General features: G+C 35.8%; 1 pseudogene; it reads right to left on the reverse strand.

Moving 5' to 3' along the window:
• Positions 1-13,444: 13,444 nt before the first annotated feature.
• LOC101992604 lies at positions 13,445-13,908 on the reverse strand (annotated as a pseudogene).
• Positions 13,909-15,378: the final 1,470 nt, after the last annotated feature.

A 15,378-nucleotide genomic window follows, 5' to 3' on the forward strand; every position in this document is an offset into this window, starting at 1 on the left:
ACGGATGCCAAGATTCTGGGGTAATGATACTTACATCGGTACCTGTGTCCAGCAGGCCAGTAATAAAAATGCCATTTACACACACTCAGTTTAGGTCTTTGATCATTTATAGAAGTTTGCCAAAACACATGTCACTCATCTTTCTGATCATTATTGCTTTTAACAGTAGGCATGGGGCTTCCTAATTGTCCTGACGAGGCACGTTCTCTGCAGAAACTGGAAATGACTGAACCATGTTTGCCATGAGGGCCTGTGAGACCCCCCTCTCCCGTTTCCTGTCTCTATCAGGTTGCCTTTTCTATCTCTTGTAGACCTGCATTCATTCGTCCAGTGTCTGCCTTTTCCACATCTACATAAACCTGAAGGCTGAGTACTTTTATTTCTGTTATTTCTAGAAGATGCATTATTATTATTTCTGAAAATCTGTTGTTTACAATTCCTTTTCATAGGACCCATTTTGCCACAATTAAAACATTTGGTATTCTGGTGTCTCCTTTTACCATTGGAAATTGCTTCTTCTACCCATGCTTCAGTGCCATAGTCAAATGTATCAACATTCAGTATTTGCAAGACCCATTCTTCCAAGGGTGCTGATCTGAGTTTTAAAGGCCTCAAAATCCTTTTACATTCCACATTTGCATTTTCATAAGCCAAAGACTCAATCATTATATGTCTTGCTTCTGGGTCAGATATCCCTATTTGTACAGCCTTAGTTAGTCTTTGTGAAAAGTCACTAAAGGGTTCTCTCTGACCCGGTTTAACTCTGACAAATGATTCCATTCTCTATCCTGGGTCTTGTACGCTGTCCCAAGCCCTTAAGGCTGCTGTAGTACACATGGAGAGTCTGTTTTCATCCAAATTAGCTTGTTTTTGAGGGTTGGAAAAGAGCCCTTCACCTAGAATTTTATCTAGGGAAATGTCGATTCCCTTCACCTTTTCCTGCTGCTCTAAAAGTCTATCCTCTTGCTTGAATAAGCATTTCCATTTCAATTGTGGTCCACTCTCAAGTACCGCAGAGCTCAGCTGAACTCAGTTGGAGGGGGTTGCTCTGCTTGTTGTGGCCCAAGATTTTAGCATCTCTTTAACAACAGAGGCATGCATCCCAAAAGTCATGACAGCCTGTTTAATTTCTTTGAGTTCATTCATACGGACAGGCTTCCATGTATCTTCCTTGATGACCCTAGGGTTTCTGTAACCAATCACCTTCTCTGTTGTTATTACTGGAAAGGCAGGTAGAGCTGTAGGTAGAGCTTTGTGGAAATTGTCCCGGAGGGATTTACCCAAAGGTATAGTTAAAATTTGCCTTTCTACCCTTTGCTCTTCTTCATCAGAATTTAGAAATTCCTCAATCTTTTCAATTCTATTCACCATTGCCTTCTGCAATGTCTGAATCTCCTGTCCAGAATTATGTTCCAAAGCCATCAGTGAGGATTCTAAAGTATGAAGTTTGTCCATTAGAGATAACTTCTCATCTTTGGACATAATTTTTATGGCATAAACCGTGCCTTTTTGTATTGACAATCTTTCTGCCAGTCTGTCATAAGCTTTAGACAAAATTTGATTGTCACATTTAGCAGTTTTGATTCTCTCAGTTAATGATTCAGTTCCTACATAAAGGGACTGAAGCTTATGATCCAAATCAGCTGTTCTTTCTTCCATAGTAATGAATTTCTCCTTAACATCAGCCTGTACCTTTTCTAAATTTTACTCAGTTGACCGAGTCATGTTAAACAAAGTTCTGTTCTCTTCCTGGAGAACTTCAAACTGATTCTTGAGAAGATAGTTGTCATTCTCAATTTTTCTTAAGCAGTCAACTTCTGCCTTAAGAATCCTGGATTTGTCTTGTAAAGACTTTATCATATTTCTATTATCAAACTATATAGTACCAAGGAAAACTATGAATTCCAGAAAGACCCATAGATGTGGGGTGATAGACACCTCTTGTAAAACCTCCCACATTGTACACTCAAAAAGTCTGTTAAAGTCTCGAATGGTAACGTTTTCAGACATTTTATTTATAAAAGAAAAAATTTTTTTACCTGCAATGACCGGTTCCTGCCAGTGGTGGCTAAAGAGTCCACTTGAGTCCACGTGGAGAGCCAGTCTGAAACAACTCAAAACTGAAAGTTATTGTTCTGCCTGAGGAGTTAGAGTGGTGGCGGAAGGGGTCACTTTGAATCAGACCAAATCTGAAGGGGTCACTTTGAATCAGACCAAATCTGCCATTGTGGTGGCTTTTGTTGCAAAACCACAGGTACTTGAGCTTCAGAAGTTCTGCTCCAAAGGCCAAGGCAGGCAGGGAGGGGTTAATTGCTCCAGGGAGTTGGTGGGGCAGAATGGGCGTGTGTGGCTGAGTGTATCTCAGACTCAGCACTGGGGCCTGAGTCATGAACTAAAAAGCGGCACCCGGGAGCATGTTGTGTTAGCTAGCCGGCAACGCGCTTGAGTCCAATCGTGCTTCCTGAGCTCTGGTAGCTAATCTTGCTTGCAAAGGCTGCTAAAGGTCAAGCTTGCGCCCCCCTGCCTGGGCGGGGGCAAGATTGCCCACATTTGAAGCCAAAATGTAATGGCATAAATGAATGCAGACAGATTGTAAAAAATATACACAGCTTTAATGGCGAAATAGACTTACAGTACCATGGTTCTCGGAGAACAGGAAGCAGAAGGGAAGGGTTGGGCGCACACCCGGCAGATTTATAGGTAAACATTAGCCCGAGGAGAACACACCCCCAAAGGGCTGGTCTTAACCCTACAATTGATAACTGCTTTTTCTTGCTTATCACTATGCATAGGTATGGAAATGTATAAATACAACCTGATTACTCAATTTTTTGTTTGTATGTTTACAGTTTAAGGGCTGACCACTTTGTATTGAATAACAAATAAAGGAACTTATCCTTGGGAGGGCTAATTCTCCTTCTCCCAGAAGTCATTACTTGCCTATAGTTCTTTGTTTAGGAGTAGGACACCATGATATTTTCACCCTTTCACGTTAGTATGACTAATGATATTGCCATTGTTACTGTATTGTTTATATACCTAATTCTAGGAAAGACTATTTATTTCACTCTGTATTGTCTGGTGTTGTGTTTATTCTCCTATTTTACCCAAACTATAGATGTAGGAGCTATAAAGGAGATTTATCTATTGGGACTGGGCTCCCCATAATTGGTTGATCTCTGAATTGTGTCCCGTTGTAGTTGTCTGTGGTTGTTTTCATTTGATATAAAGAGATTCTTTGATAAATGTTGGTTGTTAGATTTACCTGTGTCTGTTAGAATAAGATTTTTGATTACAGTAAGAAATTGTGCTGGTCTAGCAAAGAGGCTGAGGTAGAATCTTTTCTAAGTTTCAATACTTGATGAACTCTGGTTAGCTGGGTAAGTTTCTAATACCAGGCAAAATTTCCCTTTTTTTGAATAGGCCCTAAGTATGCTTAGGTACTCATTAGTGACCTACAATATGAGTGTCATGTACTTTGCAGATAACTTACAATGTTGGTCATCGTTGCATTTCATAGGTGTTGTAGCTGGGTTAGATTATTAATGGCTTCCCTTCTGTGGTCACTTGCATGATATTCTTGGTATCCTGGAAGCCAGACTTCAGGAAGGATGCTTAGATCCAGCTTGAATAAAATCATGTGACTCCTGTATCCTATGTATATGATATCTTCAGCAACTGGGATTTACCTTTACCCTCTAAGAGACAAGTAAGGGTTACATCAACAGTCTATATTTCTTTTGGAGCACTTTGGTTTTTTTGGACTAATCTGACTAAACATTCAAAATGAAGTTTCTTTGTCTGGTACTGTTTTTTTTTTTCTTTTTAAGTTCGTAATTCTATTTTAATGGGTGGCATTGTCATCTCAATAGTATAGCTTCCTTTAATATATTTTATATACATTGTGTATAATTTTTGGTACATAGAATATAATCCCTTGAGGTTTTCATCAAGCACCCTTGGTGTTATTTGTCCATATTCTTTCTATATTCTCCTGCTATCTTCATCCCTAGTTGGAGGTCCCTTCCCATAATTCTGTTTCTCACTTTATGTGATTTGTAATCTGCTGTTAACACTCTCAAACCTCTTCCACAAACCTTCAGCCTTTTTGTATTCTCTGTGGTTTTATGTGGTAACTTCCTGTTATATACTGACATTGAAACCTTTAGAGTAGGGTCCATGCCCATCACAAAATAAATTCAATATTTTACTTGTAGATTTTTTTCATAAATTTCTTTGTTTGTTGGTGTGGGATGTCCTGTATATGTGTTGCTCTTATTTGTTAATGAATAAAGCTGGTTCAGTCAATGACTTAGCAGAGTACAGCTATGTGGGAAATCCTGACAGAGATATAGATGAATAGGCTGAATTAGGGAGATGTTATGCAGCTGCTGAAGGAGAAAGATGTCAGCCAGACATCTTATCTAATAAGCCATAGATTTGTGGCGATACACAGATTAATAGAGATGATTTAATTTAAGATGGAAGAGTTAGCTAGATGTAAGAGGTAGCCTGAGTCATTGGCTGAACAGTGTAATTAACATTGTTTCTGTGTGATTATTCAGATCTACGTTGCTGGGGGACAAAAGAGCAGTCTCTGCCTACAGTTTATGGTTTCTATATTTATGTTACTAATCTTTTGCTTGTATGTTATTGCTTCTGATTTTATATTCTCATGAATTTTTGTGTATATATATATCTGTATAATTTATATGTGTCTTCATGTGCTGTTTCTTTTCTCTTTTCTTTTTAGTTGTCTCTTTATTTCCTAAAGAAAGAGAGAAAGAAGTAATGGAGTTACATGGGTAGGGAGATTGGGAGAATCTTGGAGGAAACAGGAAAAGGAAAACCATTACCAGAATATATTGTAGGAATTTTCAATAAAAAAAAAATTAAAAAAGAAAAAAAGAAAGATGTGGACTAGAAATAACTGATGAAAGAAAACATGTTGCATTTGTCTTTCTGAGGTTGGGTTATATCTCAATGTAATCTTTTCTGGACTTATTCCTTTACCTGTAAATTCCATGACTTCCTTTTACTTTTAAGTTCTGTTGTATTCCATAATATATATGGACCACATTTTTACTATCTATTCATCTGTTGATGGACATTAAGTTGTCTCCATTTCTTTTCTATTGTATATGAAGTGGCAAAGAATATTGTTAAGCAAGTATCTGTGGAATAGGAAATTGAGTAGTCATTCAGGGCCATTATAAGGAGTAGTAAAGTTAGATATACATAATAGATTTATTTTTAGTTTTTCTTTTCTTTTTTTCTTTGCGGATATTTTCTACTGATTTCCAGAATAGCTGCACCAACAGGCAATCCCACCATGACTGAGATGATTCCTTTTCCTTCAAACTTGGCCTGCATTTCTTGCTGTTTGTTTTGCTGATCTTTGCCATTCTGACTTGAGTGAGATGAACTCTTAAGATTTTTTAAATTTGAATTCCTCTTATTTTAAGAATAAAGAATACTTTTGAATTTTTGTGATATTTCTCAAACACTGTTCCTTCTCCCCATGTAAGTCTTTTCTTGAATCTTTAAAATAATTTTTCAGTTGATTTATGTTAATTTTTGCTCCATAATAACTATTTCTTCTTTTTGAAATAAATGTTTCTTCTTTGATATTTTATTTTTGTTCATTTGCTATTTTCCCTATTCTTTGAATTTTTTGGTCTATGTCTATACATTTATTTTCTATGTTCAAGTTATTTAATGCACTGTTGTTTTCATATTCAATAAGTTTGAATCCTGCTCTTATTTCAGTGGCATCTGGCGATTTATTTTATTCTTTAGAATTTGTTATATTTTCTAATTTATGTGATTTTGGGTAGTTGTTCATTGTTAAAAGTTGTCTGTTGCAAATAAAACATACTTTTCTTCTCTAAGACTCTACAGACTTTTTCTTTCCTTCATATTTTATTCTTACACCTGAGTTGACAAGTAGTGAAAGTTTGCTCAAGAAATCTCTGAGCACATATGTCACTAATGTTTGTCTATGTATTCACCTGAACACATGCTTATTTTGAATATTTTCTTTTGAATATTTTTATTTCCTGGTGTCTCTTTTTACATATTTCTTAATTCATGGTGCTTAGACTATAGGCCTATGTCTTCTATTTATTTCCCCAGGTATATGGTAGTATTCTTTATGGAAGCTTAATGAGTGATAGCTGCTAATTTTTCATAGCTTATGTCATAGAAGGAACAATGTGACACATGAATTAGTTAAAATGAGATGGAGTTTATAAAATGTGGTTTTTTAACATTGGACCTTTTGTTTTCTTTCTTGAACATTGTCAGATGGACTGTGATCTTATTTTATACAGTTGTTAGTGGTATGTCTACATGAATGAGGGTGCATGTGTAAGGTAATAATGACTTGAAATTTCCAAATATACCATTTTGTACATTAAATTTACCCCGAAGCTTTGATTCTTTGGTCACATAAATAGGTGATTCAACCCTCCAATTCAAACAAGCCTAGATGATGTTTGAAAATATTATGGAAATTTCTTTTCCAAGTCAGAAATAATCAATTTCAAGATAAGCAGGTGTTTTCAACGATTTCCCTCAGTTAGGAATATTTTTCTTGTTCAGACAAACTGAACATATAAATCTTTAAATACAAGTGGTATGTGAACATACTTGAACTCAGTGTTATACCTTGTATGGACCCCAGTCTCTTTCTTTTCTTTCATTTCTTTCCCATTGAAAGCAATGACTGGCAAATGACATGAGAATTGTTGTGGGCTGCAGCAAATCTTTGTGATTCATGCTGTTTGTCTATTTTTATACTCTAATGATATATCTTACTTTCTCCATATTATATAATATATTTATCTTTTAAAATATTTTCATCAAATCACTTTTATGACAGAAGATATTTTTATATAATAAAATTCCACCATTTTGCCACATATCAAAATCTTTTATCCTATGCTCATTAGATATCAGAGACCAAAACTATGCTGATTCTGTTATACTTCTCTATAAACTGTATTAATTTCCATAGTATCAAGAGGTCCAACTTTCTTGATGACAATTTATAGAACTTGGTCTCTATGATTTATATTTTGAAAATATTAACTTGTGTAATACAAACACTTTGAAGGCATACACTTTGAAATAAAAGGTTTGTCTATTTTTAAATATTTGCTTTTAAACTTATAGCTACAATTAAACTGGACTTCCCCAATCAATCTCTGTCTCTATTTATATGTTTTATTTTTAAAGAAATCCAAAGGAAAATTGAGAAGCTAGAACATGTAGTATCAACAGAGATGTTGACATGCATTTGCAAAAATAATGGAACACATTAACAAAGGAATTCCCACAAGAAAAAGATATTAGCTGCTGTTCAGATAAAGAAAAATATATCCTGGGGAGAAATAGAAATTTATAAGTAAATAAGAGACAAATTTGTCCTTCTTCACTCTTTGGTTTGGTGGTAAAGAAAAATTATATTTATCATTAATCAAATATGTATAAAATATTAAAATGCAAATCATGCAATCTAATTAATGTTTTAGTTTTTGAAAAATAATGTTAACCCTGACACTATTTTAATTGTCTCATATTGACTTGATAATCACTTGACAATTTGTAACTTGCATATAAGTAAACAAATTTCTTTAACAATGGAGATATGTTAGTTGTTTGTCACTGTTAACAATACCTTTGATATCTTAAAACCTAAGAGAATAGTTTTGGCGCATGGTTTCAGATATTTTATTTCACGTGTGTTTAGCAACTTTATTTTGGACTTTTGAAAGCCTCTTATAACAAAAATGCACAATAAAGCAAAACAGTTCACCTAATGACAAGGAAACAATAGAGGAAACTGGTCTAGGATCTTCCTGTTCCATTTAGCAACAAAACCACAATGGCAGGAGGACATCTTGCTAAAACTAGATATAGGGAGGATGGCCTTGGTCCTGCCTCAAGTGATGTGAAAAGCTTTGTTGACTCCCCAGGGGAGGTCTCACCGTCTCTGAGGAGTGGATGGAGAGTGGGGTGATGAGAAGGTGGGAATAGTGGGAGGAAGGGAAGGAGAGGTAATTAGGGAAGGTATGTAAAATAAAAAAGATTGCTTTAAAAATATAATAAAATAAAGTTCCAGTAAATCCCAATGACAGAAAGCTATAAGCCAATCTTGCAGCACATACTAGGTTTAAAAATATTACAAATTCAAATGGAAGTAGGCCATCAAGCAAAACTTCAACAGAGTGACATGATATTTTACTAAGACAGTAATAGGCATTTTCACTGATAAAATAATATCAACCCAATAAAGTCAAGCTGTTGAACTATTTTCTGTAACATAGCAGAAAAAATATTATCTGGATTATTAATAGATGTTTGTCTCATGTTTAGAATTTCTTTTTCATATTTTATACAAAAATAGCCTTAAACATATATCTATATATTAAAGGTTTTTGTGTTAAAATAAGTGGTTCTTCATGTTTAAAATATTTCCTTTGAGAAATATAGTTTTTCTTCAACCAATGTAGTTAGATCACTTTAAACTTCTACATTTAGATCCCATGCTAGTTAGGGTGTTAAACATTACACAAGCTAGGTTCATCTGAGAAAAGAGAACTTTAACTGAACAGTTGTTTTCATCAGATTTCCTGTAGGTAAATCTATGACATATTTTCTTAATTAAAGATTGATGTTTGAGGCACTAGCAAATAATGGCCATACCGTGTCTGGGCAGTTGACCCTGGGTTGTATATAAAGGCAGGCCTTGCAAACTATGGATAACAAGCCAGGAAGCACTATTCCTAAATGGCCTCTGTTTCAGCTCCTGCTTTCTGGTTTATGTATTGAATTCTCGCCTAACTTCCCTCAGTGATGGACTACAATTTAGAAACTAAAATAAAGCCTTTCTTCTTAAATTTGCTTTTGTTATGGTGACCATCACAGTAATAGAAGGTAAGCTACAACAAACCTTCATTAATTATTACAAGCTAACTTTAGCTTTCTATTTTTGTTTAAATGAGAAACAGTTAACCTAATAGTCATCTGATATTATGTACCCAGGTTTAGTGGCACATCTGAAATCAATGTTGTTATTTTTGCCTAGGCAGAAATCTGAGACAATATTGGGAGCCTAACACTACAAATTACTAATTTCATAGAGCATGCTTTAGTTAAAGTTAATTTAGCCAAAAAAGTCAAATTATGCAGATTAAATGAGTCTTTATGGTATTACCGACAGTTGTAAGATGCCATGTGGGTGCTGAGAATTGAACCTTGGTCCTCTAGAAGAGCAGTCAGTGATTTCATTTTATCCCAAATGTATTTCTCATATAATGCAGATTAGCAATTTTAGTTGTAACCCCAACATGAGTTGGATATAATGTCAGCGCTATGCAAAAAGCCCTTGGTTAGATTCCAAGCATAGGAAAAAATCTAAATATATTTTAAAATTTATTTTATAATATGCTAGATATATGTTATATTCAAACTACAAGAACTACAATATTTCACATTAGAAAAACTTTACAGGCAGGATTATATACACCATATATAAAACCTGTACAAATCACCATATTGTCTTCTATTAAAGCTTGAGACTTTAATGTGTGTCAGGTTCAAGAAGTTAATAAAGTATTTATTAGTTACTTGTATCACTGCTGCAGCAAAATACAAGGCGAAATCAAATTTTAAAATGTATGGTTTATTTAGTTTTATGATTCAAGTGGCAGCAGTCCATTATGACATCATCAGAAGGAGGAAGAGTGGCACAATGTATCTCAGTCAGTAATAGAGATAGGGGAGTGCTAAGTCCAGATCATTTTATACTATTGGTGTGCCAGGGCCCTGGCCCACATTTTACCTTCTTTAGGATGGATTTTCTCACCACAATTAGTCTAATAAAGGAAACAACAGAAATCAGATTCCCAAATTTGTTTTCATGGTGGTTCTAAAATCCATCAAGTTTACAATCCAAATTAAGCATTACAAAGTGGTTTAAGAGTTTTGAATTATTATACCAGTCAATATTCATTCATTAAAAGTAGTATTAGTTACTTGGTAATCATCTATCTTCATTCATTAATCAACATCAATAAGTGATCTTTAATTATTTGAGATATCATTCATTATGTAAATTCTATATCCATTTTCAAAATTTGTTTTGGCAGCAGCAACACTATACTAATTAACAGCTTCTATGTGTCAGATATTTGTTATTTGTTATGTCCCTTGAAATAAGTATAGAGGCATATGTACAATAAATTGTTGCCATAGACACATATCTAAAAAGTGAAGTAAATTTAAACAATTTGGTAACAAAGAATTCCATTTTAGCTTTTTCTTCAATTTCATGTCTAGTCCTTAAATCATTAGGCCAAAAATTGCAGTCCACATTCTTAAGAGTGGTTTCCAGCTGCTTATAAGCAAATGACAAAAATAAATGAATAAACAAGTTATTAGTCTAAAACTATGAGCAGAAAAAATTGACAATAATGATGGAACAGAATGACAAGGAAAAATTACAAAAGAAAAATCATGGTTATATAGTAATTATTAAAATTGCATATAATTTGTGCAAGATTTGGAACTCTCTGTTTTTGAGTCCAAATTATTTTATATAAAATTACATAATATATACTGTATATAAATACATTATATAAAATATTTGCAATTATATACAAGTATATAAATTATCCTGATATCAGAGTTTGAAGTTAAAATTAACTTTGAAGTATATTCTCATAAATCATGACATATTTTACTAGAGTTACCTAGGGAGACAATATCTCAGAGACATATGTTAGACTGTATAGAATAAACCAATATTTACAATAAAGTGCAATTTTCTAAAACAGGTTTTGGCACAATTCTCATGAGACTCCTTAAACTTATGTTACTACATTTACATTCTTCTTGATAATACTTTTTAATTTTAAAATTTGTAAATTTTTACTTAGGTCACAATAGATTTTTGCATGACAGCAAAGACAGTATTAGCAGTGAGTGATTTTCACATATGAATTTAAAATGACAGTGATATCAAACACTATAACTTGTGGAATTAAATTATCCAATACAGTTGCAAATAATGGTAGAGTTGTTTAGATGCACTGAATTTCTACAAATTTATGCACTGACTTTCTGCAAATTTATGTGACTAATATGTCTGTGTCTTCTTGTAAGAGTTTTATTCTGTGCAAATATGATTTGTCTTAATCTATTTCTCTAATTCTTCAAGGATTAAAGAAAGAATCTAACTCAATTATAATAGGGTCATATACCAGCCTTCATTATAAGAATCCTACTGAAGTGTGCTATCAATGATTCTGGCTTGATTATATTTTGAGTTTAATACAATTGCTGGTATTCAATCTGTAGATCAAGAAGTAAATTCAATAAGGATGGTCTATATGTACCCCAGTGTATAAGAGATAGCATGACTCTGATGTTCTACATAAGTTAAAAATCTATTTAACTCATAGATAATGAGCAATTTCTTACGTACTATTAAACCTAAGTTAGTAAATTATTTTTGGCCTCGTGAATTGAATCAACCTAAACAAAGACCAATTTAAATTGTAAAACAAATATTCATTCAAAAATTATTTCTATCATGATAGTCATTCAGTCATCGTTGTGAGATCATACTACAAAGAAAGTGGTTATTGATGGTTAATGAGACTATAATTATACCTCAAAGCATGCTGAACCCTTATGTTAATGTGGGAAACATTTGGGAACTCTCAAAAATTTGAAGCTACTAAATACTATTGAAAATGACACATAAATGGATTTTTTAGGTGAGCATGGAAATTTTTGAGTTAAAATATTACAATTTCTAAAGGAGACAATGTCAGTTGAGGATTAATAAATGCTTCTTGTCTTAGAAATTATAGAAATTAATAATTTTAAAGAGAATACTTTTGTGCTGCTTTGAAAGGGGGTAAGAGTAATAGTGGTTGGGGAAAAACAGAGAAGTAGAAAGAACCTTGAAATCTGTCTGTACTTTTATAATTTACACTTGCAAAAACCGTTTAAATTGAGCCATTTCTCCTACACTTTGATAAAGGATTGAAGTATTGATAGATGAAGTCTCTCTAAGAATCCTAGAATCCAAGCAACTCTCAGAGAGAGGAGTGCCTCCTTTTGTACTGTATTCTGCTCCTGTTATTTGAAGAAGATACCATTTAAAACAGTACAGGGTGAGGGTAAGGTGCTTGAATTTGATATGTGTTGTCAGGATTTCTGTGCTGCCTGGTTCCCATAATTATTAAGTACCAAAGAAACCACACAGAGATCTACATTAACTATAAACTGATTGGCCCATTAGCTCTGGCTTCTTAACTCTTATAACTTATATTAACCCATTATTTTTTTTCTTGAAACGGTCTCTGTAAGATTTTAATGCTCAGTTTTCACAAACACATGTTTATATCCAATTTTATGACTTACAGTAAAATGTACTAGTCTTTAAAAACGGGCATTATTCAACTATCCTTCTTATTCTCTTCCAATCTTTCAAAATTTATCACTGGGCGTTTTAATCTCAGTAATACTCTACTTACTGTATTTACATTTGAAGTCCATGTCATAAGAATAAACGAAATCCATGATATTTTGGTTAACTCAGTGTATTTATAAAATGAAAAGTCCTATCAAAATACTTTTCACTGGGAAAAAAATAGAACAGACAATGGATCTACTCAAAGCACACATTTACTTTGGTAGACTTTCAGTGTAGGACAGTTCATGACAAATACGTTTGCGCTTATTCCCCCAGAGCCAAGCAGCTTCCAAGCTAAGGGTTAAATCCTTTTTAACAGATTTTTTCTTTTTTTCACATTTTATTTATTTTTTACTTAAAAATTTCCACCTCCTCCCTTCCTCCAATTTCCCTCCCCCTCCCCCTCCCTCTCCAGTTCAAAGAGCAGTCAGGGTTCCCTGCCCTGTAGGAAGTCCAAGTTCCCTGCTCTGGTTAAGGTCCAAAGTCCTCATCCCTCCATCCAGGTCTAGGAAGGTGAGCATCCAAACAGGCTAGGCTCCCACAAAGCCAGTATATGCAGTAGGACCAAAACCCAGTGCCATTGTCCTTGGCTTCTCAGTCAGCCCTCCTTGTCCACCACATTCAGAGAGTCCGGTTTGATCACGTACTCCATCAGTCCCAGTCCAGCTTGCTTTGGTGAGCTCCCATTAGATCAGCCCCACTGTCTCAGTGGGTCGGCGCACCTCTTCCTTGCTCATGTCCTGCCTCCTTCTGCTCCTCATTTGGACCTTGGGAACTCAGTCCAGTGCTCCAATGTGGGTCTCTGTCTTTAGCTTCATCCTTGGCCAGATGAAGGTTCTATGGTGATATGGAAGATATTTATTACTGTGGCTATAGGATAGGGCCATTTCAGGCTCCCTCTCCTCACCTGCCCAAGGATCTAGCTGGGGACATCTCCATGGACATCTGGGTACACCTCTAGAGTCAAGTCTCTTGTCTGGCTCATTCCATGTCATCTTCAGCCAAGCTCTGAGCACTACAATACTCTGACTAACGGTTGGAAGCTTGGTCAGAAGCATCTGGAACACTGGTGGTAGGAGAATCTGCTGTAACACTTGTAGCAGCTGCTGAGGCTGCCCACCCACAGCAATCGCATTTGTCATGTGGTCTACACCGTTCTCGTAGTCACTTTGTGCTAATAAGCCTTCACCAAGCTGTATCTCCTCAAGGAAGAACTTCTGAACAGCTTCAACATCCTTTAAGTTAGGTAACTTTGAAAGCCCAGCTCTCTCCTTAGCAAGCTTCTATTTCTTTCTTTGTTCTCACAGCCTTTTCTTGAAGTTGGGGTCACTCTTCCTTTTGGGGTCGAAGTAGATGCAGTAGCCAATGAAGAGGGTGCCTCACACGCTGGTGGCGATGGCACTGTTGCGGCCCACCATCTTTGCTCCACTAGCTGGCTCAGCGGGGGCGGGTGGGGGCCAGGGCCTGGGCGGACCACCTAGGGCCGCCCTGCATCCAGACAGAAGAGCTAATCCATTATTCTTATCTATGTTAGCCAAATGGCTCGGCACCTTTTTCAGCAAGGCAGTCACATCTTCCTTCCCCTGTGTTTGGGCCAGGACTGTGTCCTCTTCCCAGAATTCTCCTATTTTCATTGACCTGCCTCTATTTGCTGTCTGGTTGTCCTGCCTATACTTCCTGCCTAGCTACTGGAAAATCAACATTTATTTAAAATTCAACTGACAGAATACAGACCACTGTCCCACACCACTTACCCCTCGTGTTTTTAAACAAAGGAAAATATCCATAGTTCATTTTGGGGCGAATGTGGGTGTAGTTTCCTAGGCTACTTCCTGCTGGTTTGGGGCACTGATAATGTTATGGGGACCTTAAGAAAAATTAGAATTATGACCAAGTCCTGACTGGAGTATCCTGTGAGGTGAGACTTGATCATATCAGGCAGCATCTTGAATCTGTTCTGGATGTAGAACTCTGATAATCTGAGCCATGTGATCGTACAGGAGATTTCTCAGGTGGTCTTCTTTGAACAATCCTGATTTTTCATAACTTAGAATGAATTCATAGCCTATCATTTTCTGTGGAAACAAAAATAAAACCTCTTCTCCAAAATAACACATCTTTTAGCTTCAATTTTGAAGTCAAGGTGCTTTCAAAATGCCTATCATTAATTAGTTTTGCAGCATTTATAAACAAATATCTTTTAGCAGCTGTTGCTCCTTCCTCAGCATTCAAACAATTCAAAGAGAACATAATAACATACAGTATCGAGACTCTCTGTGTATTTTTCATCTATATGTGGCTTTATTTTAACCTCTATTTCTTTTTTCTTATTTTTATTTTTATTCTATTTTTGCTTTATAAATAATACCATTCAAAATTTCTACCTCCTTCCCTTCTCCCATTTCCCTCCCACTCCCCTACTCACCCTCCCCTCTCCCCCTGCAGTCCTAAGAAAGGGCAGGGTACCCTGCCCTGTGGGAAGTCCAAATCCCTCCCCCCTCCATCCAGGCCTAGGAAGGTGTATATTCAAACAGACTAGGATCCCAAAAGGCCAGTACATGCAGTAGAATCAAATCCCAGTGCCATTATCATTGGCTTCTCAGTCAGCCCTCATTGTCAGCCACATTCAGAGAGTCCAGTTTGATCACATGCTCATTCAGTCCCAGTCCAGCTGGCTTTGGTGAGCTCCCATTAGATCAGTTACACTATCTCAGTGGGTGGCCCAAGACCTCATGGTCCTGACTCCCTTGTTCATCCTTTTCCTCCTTCTGCTCTTCAACTGGACCTTGGAAGCTCAGTCCAGTGCTCCAATGTGGGTCTCTGACTCTATCTCCATCCATCACCAGATGAAGGTTCTATGGTGATATTAGAGATATTCATCAGTGTGG

This window comes from Microtus ochrogaster, chromosome X, assembly GCF_000317375.1.
Source record: "Microtus ochrogaster isolate Prairie Vole_2 chromosome X, MicOch1.0, whole genome shotgun sequence".
NCBI classification, from domain to species: Eukaryota; Metazoa; Chordata; class Mammalia; order Rodentia; family Cricetidae; genus Microtus; species Microtus ochrogaster.